At 37.0% G+C, this 13,419-nt stretch overlaps 1 long non-coding RNA gene across 1 annotated transcript; it reads left to right on the plus strand.

The window, feature by feature from the left end:
* Positions 1-356: 356 nt before the first annotated feature.
* On the plus strand, positions 357-6,662 carry LOC121410321. Its single transcript, XR_005969317.1, has 3 exons — positions 357-670; positions 4,143-4,234; positions 5,290-6,662. It is a non-coding gene; the product is annotated as an uncharacterized LOC121410321 (long non-coding RNA).
* Positions 6,663-13,419: the final 6,757 nt, after the last annotated feature.

The following is a 13,419-nucleotide window of genomic DNA, read 5'->3' on the forward strand; positions in this document are numbered from 1 at the left end:
GGATTGAAACTTTGTACAGGTTTTTTAAACCTCAGTTTTTTTTATATTTCCCTTGACATGTTTTACTTGTATGTTTTATTCGTCTAAATAAATTCAAAATTTACTGATTTGCGCTCATTTCGCACACCATTTTGGCCCTACTATCAGCATTTTTTTTCAAGTTGAATCCAAGTTTGAATTTGATTTATTTTTTTTGTAATTTGAATCTCAAGTTGAGTTCTGCACATCGATTTTCTGAAATTTCGGTTCTCTTTTTTAAAATCTATTTCATATATTATTATCATCATCATTATTATTATTTATCTTTTGTGCCTGAGCAAACTAAAGAATCACGAAGCGTTGAATCTTATCACTCCGACGGGTGATAATAGGAAAATGTCGTGCACTGGGGCGAAACACAAGCGCACAATGATCATGACAATGGCGGGAAAGTTTGAATAGCTGCAGTGAGGCAGGCGAGAGTGAACGTATTTCGCAAACGGGAATATTGAACCAGCAAGCAAGTAACAACAACAATATCAGTGCATGCTGAGAGAAGTGACATGTGTTCTAAAAATAAAAGAAGACATCCGACAGATGTTATTTTCCTGGTATTACTGCGTGCGAGACAGGGAAAAGGATAGAAACTTCAGGAAGCTGATCTCGGGAAAGATAGTTTGGTGGTAACCAGGTAAGTTTAAAATAATTATCTCAAGGTTAGGTGTTAAAATTGAAGGATACCCCTTAAAAGTGGTTCAAAGCACTTATTCATTGACTACATGTGTGTCGACGCATTGTACAAATGAAGACAAATAGCATAAATACAGACATATTTGCGTTTGCCTATAGATCAATTAAAAGTGTATGCCAGTTAAATATTAAAATTGACTTTACTGAATTGGCACAAGCTTGTCAGGAGCAGGGCCAAGGAGGGGGGGGTACAAGGAAGGGGGTACAGTGTAAATCTGCCCTCTTGTCGGGGAAATGAAGAAAAATTTAGAGGAAATGAAGATAAAGAGAGAAGAAGAAAGAGGAAGATAAAAATGGGAAAGAAATGAGAAAGAATTAAGAGGCAAAAAGAAGGAAGAAGGGAATGAATGAGAGAGAGAGAACCTGATGGGACAAGACATATTCTAAGCACTATTTGTAGGCCTAATCATTAAAGGGGAAGTTCACCCTGAAGAAAACTTTGTTGTAAAAATAGCAGAAAAAATAGTAAAAAATATTGGTGAAGGTTTGAGGAAAATCCGTTAAAGAGTAAGAAAGTTATTAGAGTTCAAAGTTTTGGATTTGTGACGTCATAAACGAGCAGCTGCCCCATGTGTTATGTAATATAAAATGCATAAATTTCAAATTTTGGATGGTTCCTGATGACTTAATTTTGTTTTCTATTCATGATCGGGTGTGAAATGATTTGTCTGTTGATATACAAAAGGTACAGTGAAAACCATTTTCAATTTTCTGAGAAAATGACATTTCATTGATTTTTTACCATTCGCTATGTAGGAATGCTGCTCGCATATGACGTCATAAATCAAATAATAGAAATTCTAATAACTTTTTGATTATTTGATGAATTTTTCTCAAACCTTCGGCAATATTTTTTATTATTTTTTCTGCTATTTTGCAGTTGACTTTTTGTCAGGGTGAACTTCCCCTTTAACAGGATGGGTATCTAACTAAACGATAATTGATGGGTGGGAAGCGCGAGCAAGTTTTGTTAATATTCTGTTTGCTGTGACCCATGAAGATGCAATCTCTCGCCAGTCAAAACGATACGAGCGCGAAGCGCGAGCTAAAAAATTAACATGAATATCTACCTGAAAAAAACTTGAATGTATGCACCGTTTATATCAAGAACAAGTTAACAATTCTTACGAGCGCGAAGAGCGAGCTGATTTTTTTTTTATTTAAACCTGTGAAACGGGACATTTTATTCACTTTTTGCAGTCATGAAGATGATGAGAATCCTCCTAAATAAATGATGCGAAGTGTGAGCTGGTATTTTTTTAAATATATTCCGATCTGAAAACTAAACATTCCAATTACGCATTTTTGGGGGGATGCAGGACAAGCAAGATTGAAGCGAAAGCTGTATTTTTTATACAGCGTGTCCCACAAAATAATGTTGATGGCAATTTAAATGAGTTTAATGTAAAAATTACTGAATCATATTATATATAATTTCATAATCGTAAACTAGGATTTATGTTTTATGTATTGTAGTCCTTTGAAAACTGAGATATGAATCTTTTTTCAGCACTCGTCAGAAAACCTCTCAATCCAAGTTTCGTTTAATAAAGTGCGTAGTCCAATTACGCCTTCACTCTTATTTCATTTCCTTTTTTAGAATTTGGGAACACAACTTAAATTAAAATATACATGTATGTATACTTTACAAACAAAAACGAAATCAAAACATTTTGCTCATCCATAATCTCGCCTTAAAAAGTTCTGCATTTATTACTCATGTCTATAATTTGTGTGGATGAAATTTTAGGTCTTCGGTTGATTTAGCTATTTATGGAACATTATTTCTCCTGCAACTTTGTCGGGGCTCTTGAATGAGGCTTTGCCTTACCATGTCAATGTTTTATTGTGTTCGAACTGTTATTCTTCTCCCCAATCTGCCCGTCTTAAGGTTTTTGCTTGTACCCGTTTTCCTGAATATTTGAGCACATTTCTCATTACTGTCATGTTGTATGGTGTTCGTTGATTTAATTTTGCCTCCAACTCGTCTTGTACGGTACAAAATCAGAATAGGGTAACCCTATTCAGATTTTTGTTTGACCATAATTATCCTAGAACCACGGAAGCCCTCTGTTCGGGACTGAAGTGCTGCCCTAACACAAATGATTATTATGAATGATTGCAGTTTTCTTTTAAACAAAGATGCAATGAAAATACTGGCGGGTGTTTCAAAAAGCTGTTCGTAAGTTAAGAGCGACTTTAAGAACAACTGGTGATCATTTCTTATGGGAATGGTATATTCATTGGCGATGGTTTAGCGCGTAATAAAGGATAACCAGTCGCTCTTAACTTACGAATAGCTTTATGAAACGGCCCCCTAGTCAAGTTACAATATAACTTACCACCGTTTCAATAAGGCATTTCTCTATTGTTACTCATACAATAACTTCTATTGATCATCAGAAATAATATGTCATCTCCAAGTCCTGAAGAAAAAGGTCCTTGCAAGTTTATGCCTGTGACTGAACGTAGATATTGTTAGCTGAACCTGACTGCACATACTACTTAATACAAAACTTGGGTGGAGAGGCTTCCTAATGTGTAATGAAAAAAAATTACTATTTATTATTTGTTTTGGCGTCACCTGTGCCTGGGAGGCGAAAAGCGAACTGAATCACTATGACCCGCAGGTCTCTCCCGATATAACTGATAGGGGGGAATGCAGGTGGACCACTACACCGGGGTTTCCCCCTACTCTTATACGAATAGTGCAGTGGGTTCTTAACGTACAAAGGTGATGACTCTCCTCTACACGGGGCCTCCATTTAACGTCCTATCCGATGGACGACGTCCTATCCGAGGGATAGATTATTTGATTATTTGACCATATCATTATTTGATCATATCATATTCAGTTGTAGAAAATGAATTGTTAACGGGTGCAAAGGTATTGTTGTATTTTTAATATCATACCCACCTAAAGTGCCATTAACTTTTTGTGGGACACGCTGTATATTGACCGGAAAAAAGGAACATGATATTAAGCGCCGAAAATAATTGACAGAGGCCTCCTGACCTATAAAGAGGACATTTCAATTTTGTTAAGGAATTCGCGAAGAGTTTTACGTATCTTGCTTATAAAACAATGCGGGCGCGTAGCGCAAACTGGATTATATATATATGTATATATATATTCAGCAGCTTTTTTTTGTAATCATGAGCAGGATATGCGTATATCTCGCTGAAACAAAATAATGAAAACTCGAATCGCGAGCACATTATTTATCCAAATTGACTTGAAAAACGGAATATTTCAATACCCATGTTATCCTCTCGAGCAGATTGTGTCAATTAAGGCAAAGTTTTGTATAATTCCAGTTATTTCCGTCCCCTCGTTTTCATCACATTATCCCCTCCTCTGATCTGTTCTCTTCCATTTTTCTTTCCTCCCCCCCCCCCCCCCATTTTTTTAGGGGATGAATGTGAGAGGTGCTTTAGTCTCCGTCTTCAACAGTGGTGAGATCCTACTTGTTTAACGTACAGTGCTCAAAGGTTTTCCTTTCGGGTTAGTATATCACTATTATTTCAGCTTGCGCTTGCATTAATCTTTTTTTTTTGAGATACGAAGCTTTTTCTCTTTTTAAAAACGTCCTTAAACTGTCCAGGTCTTAGATCAGAATGTAAGAAATTGTCAGCTTGTGCTTCGCGCTCGCATTAATTTAGTTATATACTATTCAGAATGAAGAAAAATTGCTCAGAATGTCATTTCCCAGGTCTTAATCATACACGAAATATCAAATAATTTTGTGTTCGCGCTTTTCATCGCATAGTTTATTCAAGCACTATGACATATTAATGTGAAGTCTAACTTAGGGCGTATAGGCTGTTTTGGGCATGGGCAGGTGCACATTTTGAGGAGGTGGAACTAAAGTAGAGGAAATTAAAACAGTACGTTATCCCCCATCGTGAATATTGTGGAGGTTATCAGTACGTAGGTGTTTCAACGTGTTCAAGATAGCACCTACAAGCCTGAAACGTATGCAGGAAATAAACCAATACGTTTATTAGCGAGGTATGTAAAGTACTCCGACCGAACTCACCTAACGTTGTAAAATACATTTTGACAATAATATCGTTCATTTGGCAATTGCTCATTATCCAGTACAGAGAGATCGTGGTCAAAAGTTTTTTGGGATCGCATCAAAATGTTTCTTAACCGTCCTTCCTAATAACACCTGAGCGGGATTACATTTTGCGGGCACAGTTTCAACTTTCGACCAATCAGATGATAGGATTAGGGAGAGATTTTCAAAGTGATTAACATAAAGAAAAGAATTCTGAATTGAGGCTTCTATGAGAAGGAAATGTTGTTGGGGTAGTAGTTTATTTCTTTTCTTGTATATTCTCTATTCTCCCTTTCTTTTTCTTTCTTGCGCTTTCTCTCTCTCTCTCTCTCTCTCTCTTTTTTGGCGAAAGAATGGATCCGAACTTGTACGACTCTACGTGCACCCAGTGAATGCCCCCCCCCCCCCATGTGGAATCGTCATTTTGTTGACAGAGAAACGGTTTATATAATTATGAAGACTTCACTGATTTTCTTTTGCTGTTGTTTTCCATCAGGGCAAGAATCATCCAGCATGGTGTCGATCGAGTCTTATACCTCTCAATGCGTGTATAACCTGAGCCACAATTGGAAGTGAGATATAGACATACTTTCGATCGAGTACATCACCATCCATGCGGCCTGGTCAGCGACCGGATCAGCGAGGAACGGAGCAGCAGATGTAATGAGCACGAATGCCTGTGAGCAAGCAACCAGGGGACCTACGGCTTAAGGTCCTCTCCGAGGGACCTGGTAATGAGGATAAATGCCCTACCAAAGGGCACTAGTGCACCACTTGGAAATCGAACCCGGGTCACCGGAATCCGAAACCCCCGCTCTATACCGACTGAGCTATCGCGCCAGATGATGATCAGGAGATGATGGCGGGTCAGGTGATGGAGAGCAGAATGTTGCTTTGGAAGGCATCCTGTGGTTATCTTGTGGTGAGATGAGATCCGCATGCAGTTTTACCATGAGAAGGAATAGGATGTGGACGTGTATTTCATCCTAATGATGAGACCATGCCGATACCATGATTGGAAGGTTCACCCGATGCAGTCTCATCATTGTGAGAGGTGATCAAGGTTCCAGTTGGTGCCGGTCCGCCAGTCCGAGCAGGAGTCCGTGGAACTTCAAATGACAAGGCCGGAATATGCCAGAAGATGTTAAGGGTTGTTTTGCAACCATTGTGTTTTAAGATCTTCTGTGCACCATAAAAAAAAAGAAAATAAGGCACTGGGCTGCAAAACAATGCTGAAATACTCTTGTATTCTCAAACGACCACATCTTGTTAGGGCAAGGACAAAAATTACTGTCTCATTTTGTTTTTCCCCCAATTTCATCACCGCGCATATTAGCTATATCATAAGGCATTCTTTTGCCAATCATAAGTTATTAGTGAAACACGATTATTTTAAATGAAAGTCGATGCAGACTAACCTGTAGACACTAGATAACATGATTATTTGTGCGACTTTTAGCCCAAAATGGGGTATTCTGTCCAAAAAGTCCCATCCGGACTCGGTAGTCCGCGTAGTTATACTTTATTCGACTTTATATACGTCTCTATGAACAGTTTTACATTATATGCAACAAAATTAGAATGATTAGTGACGAAAAACGAACATTTTTTAAGTGAAATTAGACGCGCAGTGTACTCTGATTGTAAAACAACCCTTAAAGTAGGATTCAGTAGAATAAAATTGATCAACCAAATCACTTCATCTTCCATGAATGCGGCAACTTTTTACTCTTTTTCATATTTACCGGTATTATTTTCACGGCACTATTTAAAAAACACTAAAAAAAAGCACGATATTACAAAAAACTGTCTATCTTGTGAAAATTTGCATTTTACACATTACCTGTATGTCGATGCTGATTGAATTCTGCTTGTTAGTAGGCCTGTTTAACGTCCTTGGGAATTCTCATGCTGTAATATAGAGTCTCTGATAGGCTAAAGGAGATCGACTGCGTTTTTATGTTATTTCGTTCAATGTAATTATTGAATGCTTCATTTTGGACTTTAGTAGAAATACCACCTGCAACCCATGGTTAAGTCTTTATAGGCTTTAGAGGACAACTCCATGCAAAGCAAGGTTTGTTAGCGACCAAGCTACATGTAGTCATGACACCTTTGCATTTTCAATAGTGAAATTTAAGGCTAAGGCTAATTTTGCAGCTTGGTGAATTTAAATGTGTAGGCTTCTACATCAAATGTTTTCTGTTTTGGATGGGGATGGCATTCCACCCATCCCTACTAAATTTGGCTCTCTCCACCCGTCCCTTCTAAATTTGGCTCTCTCCACCCAGGTGTAGTAAATGGGTACAGTATATCATTGTAATATATTTTTTGTGATAGGTTCAAGCTAAGATTGATTGATTTATCGATTTTTTTCAGACCAGTAATGATGTATATTCAGTAGTGCTGTGCTGTTTAACCTCTCCTTTTTCAGGAGGAGGGGGGTAGGGTCTTCATTTACCATGTATTTTGATATTTGTGGTTCACAAATTAAGTGTAGAAGTATAGAACATTTAACATATCTATGATCATATACACTCACCCCCTCTCTGATGTAAATTTTTATCTTAAAACGAATACTCTGTAAAAAAACAGGGCAAACAATTCAACAGACCTATTCGTTGAATGGATGGGTTACATTTTGGACATTCATTTCTGGAAAGTAAGGAACAATGTCTTTCTAAACTTTTTAATTAATGAATGGAGAATAACAATACTTGAGAGTCCAGTTTACCTAAATCCTTGTTTGTATGTGGGAAATTTTCATCTGATATGCTTTGAAGGGCAAGTTCAACCCAACAAAAAGTGGAGTTGAATAATCAAACAATCAAAATAAAAAAATTATCAAATCACTGTAAAATTAATATTAGTTTGAGAAAGACAAAGAGGGGTCATATGTAAATGAAAGAGTCAATAATGTCACACACTATTTCTTTTGTATTTTACTAGATGAAACATAGACATTTTAATTTTTCAGATTTGGCAGTTAGAAAGAAGCTTCATTGAACAACAACAATTATTTTGCACCAAAGACAATCCCATACATTCAAAGAGGAATCGAATCTTGTTCCACATCATAATTAGTAAATTATGAAGCCATTTCAGAATTAATGTGATAATAGAATACAAAAGCAATGGTGAGTTGATGGCGTCGTCAGTTCTGGTCATTTGCATACTGACCCAGAATTAAGTGAAACTATGTAATGCCATCAGTTTGTTAGTTTACATACTATGATGAAATTTTCACCTTGGTAAGAATGAATTGTGGTAGGCCTATTTCTGAAATTCGCTTAGTCCGAAATATCAGTTCATCTGCGAATGACCTTTGGGCTAAATTTAAGAATTTGTTATTTTGCCTGGTGGGGGGGGGTCATGAAGCCGTTCGTAAGTTATGACTGACTTTACGCGTGACTGGTGATCCTTATGCTATATTTTATATCAATGTGTAGCTGACTTGGCACCTAAGAACATGCTCTGGTCATACATAAAGTTATGCGTAACTTTACGAAGAGCTACATGAAACACCCATCTTTCAAAGTGCTACGTTTGATCCGATCAATCACAACTATGGAAAGCCACCAACGTCAGCATCTAAAAATGCATGTTTGTTCAAAATATTTTCTCGATATGTATATTCATTCATTGTTTTCTTGAAAATTTAGTGTGTTGCTCTTTGTTTACAATGACATTTGTCAAAATTCTTGTGGAAAAATTCTGACATCGATGGATTTCTATTGTAATTGAGGTTGATCGTATCAATTGTAACTCTTTGAAAGACAGGCCCGTGGACAGTAAATGATTGTGTTACCCCTCGTTTATGGCTTCTTGTATTTATTCTTGTACTCTGTTTCATTTAGAACTTATCCCCCATCACCCTCCCCCTTTCCTATCTCTCGCTCTCTCTTTATTTCTCCTCCACCCTCTCCCCCTCTCTCTCTCTCCCTCTCTCTGATTTTCTTCTCCCTCCTCTCTCTCTTCTAAAGGTACTTTCACAATTTGGTTGTGCGAGCAATGCATCCCACAAAAAAAGGAAACCGGGATTCTCAGTTTTAGGGGGGGGGGTTATATTTCAAACAATGGGAGCCGATTTATGATCTTTCATTTACATTATTTCTTTTTTTCTTTTAATAATATCATTATCTCACACATGGATGTAACAAAATATAAATATACCGTCAAAACTTATTTACTGAATGCGATCTCTGTGACTGAAACGAGTTTCCTTTTTATGCGATGCTCTGTACTCACCACCCTTGGAAATAGAGTGAACTTCATCAAATGCTTGTTTACAATATTAATAAGCCCATAGCTACTTCAGCAAATGATTGGAACAAAATTCCAATACTTTCTTTTCACTTCCAAAACTCCTTGTGAAAGATGTACGAAAAATTTGAAAATTTAACTTTACCCAACATATATGAATAACCTTTGGAATTGCCAATTTGAAGTAATATTTGCCATGATGCATTTTAATGTATTACGTCTCCTAAAATATTGTTAATTTGCATTCAAGCATATAAGTCAAATGTGTGACAATATACACAGTACATTGTTAGTTACAAAATATTGTTCAAACAAATCTGTTGAACAAATTATTTCATTTTGTGAAGTTCACTCTAACTTGAATAAATTCCATATCTTCAAATGAAGTTATACCTATTTTGTTGCAAAATGCATTGTCATTGAGGTAAATATCATGACGCAATCTACTTTTCATTATTTTTCTTTTTTGGGACTGACCTTGCTAACTTTCAATCGGGTGAATATTGAAATAACACATTAAAATTACCAACAGCAGAAAAATGCAGTAGTGGATGCTATATTATAAAACTAACATTCTTTTGAAAGAGGGAAAAATCTTCCATCAATATCAATCCATTTTGCAACATTTTACCCAAAAAAAATGAATCGGGGGGGGGGGGGTAGGGTGGATAATTGAGGGTTGCACATCATCTGCAAGGTTGTTTTTTTTGCTATAACCACACCAAATGATCACCAACTTTAATAGTTCTTTTCAACAACCAAGTAAGGTAAACAAAGTCCTTTTCAGGACTACATACATGGTGTTTACTGCATTCTTCTATAATAAAAAAAACTGTTAAAATTATGTGATTTTTTTTGGATAATGTGCAAACCTCAAAGGGGAGGCATTGAAACTTGACCTGCTGCAAGCCAAAATATGACATTCTTGAAAGTAATCTATAAGCTGAAATATCAAAGCTTTGCATTTCACAAATTTTGCAAGTCGGTTCATTCAAAAACTTGCCACTACCTTTAAAAATAAAAAATTGCTTTATATACACTGCAAAAATGTTCTAAATAATTGGAATGGATGAGAAAAACTAAAAGCAAATCCTCGAATTTCTGTTAATACTATAACTTGATATGAAAGTCATTCAGGAACAAATCAAGGCTTGCATTTTCCTTCTCAGAACTTCAAATGTGGAGGTTTCAGAAATAATGTCACTTTTGGCTTGCAAAAAAAAAGATTTGTGACATTTCTGCCATCCCATGACAAAAGGAAGCAACTCTGTAGAATAAAATTCTTCGTAAATGAGGAAAAAAAAGATCATTGGTTTGGAAATATCGCTATTTCAGAAAGGGGTCATGACTCCACTTCATTTATAGCATAGTAATTTGGAAAAAAGGGGCTGTGGAAGCAGGGGCTTCAGCCCCCCCCCCTCAAAACCATTCTGCAGCCTGATAGTTGCTTCCTTTTGTCATTGGATGGCAGATTTGCTCCTGATAACCAGTGGCGGACCGTGACCCGGAGGAGACAAAGCATTGGAGGGGCACTGTATTGTTTGTGAATAATGCTGTGCTCCTGCAATGCTTTGTCTCCTCCGGGTCACAGTCCACCACTGCTGATGATTCCATTAATACCAGCATAAACCCTAACCATCTAAGTTGTGAGAAATGTAGGAGCAATTGATACAGGAGAAATGTCATGACAGTAAATGGGTGGGGGAGACCATAATGGAGTAAAAAAAAAAGAGGGCAAGGTCAAGGAATACAGGTGCACAAAGAAATGACTGAAGAGCAAGAATTTTTCATTTTCCATTTATTCTAGAAAATATATTGTAATTTTTTTTTTAATGACCGGCAGCCAAGAAGATTCACTCAAGTATGGAGGTTACCAAAGCAACCGACCTCTTGATACAATGGAGTTTCAAACCCTAGCCCCTCACAAAATGACCGCCAGTCTGATCTGAGTTCTCCGAGACAAAATCACACATGACATCACTACCAATTGTCCTATTTTTAAGTGTACAGGGCGGGGCACTGGGAACTGTCATGCATGACTTACCACATCCATAATGAAAGTGCTTTGTTTACAAGTTCAATGATACTTTGTGGAGCCAGGTGTATGAGAGACAATGCACTGGTTTTCTACCCCCCCCCCTTCTCTGTTAATCTCCTTCGTATTCTCCTTATTCAACCTAGAGCAATACCACCCTATTTCCTTTAATCTGCCCCACCCCCTTCCTCATTACCCCACCCCTTTCTACAGGATTACCATTTAATCCATTAAATTGTAGTCTCTCTCCATACCTCTCTGAACTATCCACCCAGGGAAGCATTTCATGAAGATTTCTGTCAGTGACTTTCACCAACAGATATAACAAGCTACTGAAAATTCTTGCATCTGATTGGTCAATAGCAAATTAGTCAGTGATAATCACTGACAAGTCTCTCCATGAAATGCTCCCCAAATCTGCCAATCTTCCTTCATTTCACATCATTTCTACATTTTTCTACATGACTGATATTACAATGGTCTAAATTTCATTATCCAGTATTATTACTTATTGTCAAATTTTTCATTTTCAATCTACTGCATCATTTCGTCATTGTAATTTTCCATTATTTTTTTTCCATTTATTTAATTTTGTATTTATTTATTTTTTATTTATTTTTTTTTTTGGGGGGGGGTATTTCAATGAGCAGTGGCCTGAGCAGATGGACATATTAGAACAATTTCGCAGATAAATGCACCATTTTTCTGTACATATGCAATTGTGCTTCTATGAACTTTAATGAACACAGCATTTTTTTAACATTTAGAAATATATCAACCAGGAAAAAAAAATTATTTGGTTTCTTTTCATTTCTTTTCTGTTTTTTTTTTGTTACTCCTTCATTAATTCACCATCATACCAGAACCAAATGGTTTGCGTATGCATCCATCACTTCTTCCACAGAAATTTTGAGAGATAGAGCTATTGCATTCAGAATGATAAGATATGTGCGAATCTAGATCTAACAGGTCGAACCCTCAAGATAGGCTCGTCCTGAGGAAGTGCGCTTTATATCCCACAATGCACCATCAATCATCACAGTACAATGCATGTTATCTAGTAGTGAAGCGCAATGTCAAATTTTTTAGACAGCACCCAATAATATTCCAAAACGACTTCCAGAATAGATGAAGGAAACACTTCCTTCAGCAAAAGAAAATTAAGGAATTTCCAAAACAGCACCAAAAGAAAATTTCCACAGCTCATTCCAGACTCAATGTAAGAATCCTTTGCTTTAGAAAGATCAATGACAACGGATACAATATAGAAGAAATGCCCAATATCAGAGATGACAACAATTAGAATTTCCCAAACTTGTACGAGATGGATTTCGAAACCATTGTAACAATCCAAGTAGAAGCCATCCAATTACACTCCATCAAAACTGGGATAGGCTAGAGGGCCCTTCGTCCCTGCCACAATTATTGGTCCATGTGAGAATGTTGCTGAGGCTATTCAAGGTACACCAATCCATGAATACCATACCACGGTCAAGTCTCAAAGAATCATTCGCTCCAGCCCCTGAAGGGTGATGGCACCATGTGAGAATGCTGATGAGGCTCTACAAGGAATTACAAACATCTTTCATTGATCACCATGGTCAGAACTCGAAGGGTCATTCTACCCTGGCTGCTTCCTGTAGGCAATGTTACAATCCTCTATGGCCAAAGTAATAAAGCCTGAATTAAACAAATTTTTCAGGTTTGTCCAAATAGCAGCACTGCATGGTTTTAGCCAAATACAGTTTTCAAAGCACAGGAGAGAGATAATGTAAATTTGAAAGATGACCTGATCAACCAACCAATTCAGAAACGCGAAGTTCCATCGAATGCCTTCACAAATACAGCAATCCTTTTTTTTTTTATTTGAAACTGAATTATGTAATTCTCATTCATACAGGATGTTCCCCAGGGAAAAACTACCAGATGATACAATGACTGAATAACCATGGAAAAAATGGAGAATTCAGGTTGACAATCTGGTGGATCACTGCCCAACCACAGACTGAAATGTGGATGAATTCCAGATGGTAATAAGCTTAGCTAGAATGAACAATGCAGATCAGATCAGAGTGCTGTTATGTCTACCAAATGATACAACGGTTAATATCCTTCAGACCACCTGCTGCAAGGCACCATGTATTAGTAACAATCAAAAGCACAGACTCCTCATCACATGTCACCATTTCAATTACTAACTGATAATACGCAGCTTGCATGATGTTTTGAAGATCACTGGATACCAACAAATGGGTTGAAAAGAACACCTTTCCTCTTCATCAAAGAGTACTTGAGGATTATCCAAACATCAGATTTTCAAACAACAAA

This window comes from Lytechinus variegatus, chromosome 1 (assembly GCF_018143015.1).
Source record: "Lytechinus variegatus isolate NC3 chromosome 1, Lvar_3.0, whole genome shotgun sequence".
NCBI classification, from domain to species: Eukaryota; Metazoa; Echinodermata; class Echinoidea; order Temnopleuroida; family Toxopneustidae; genus Lytechinus; species Lytechinus variegatus.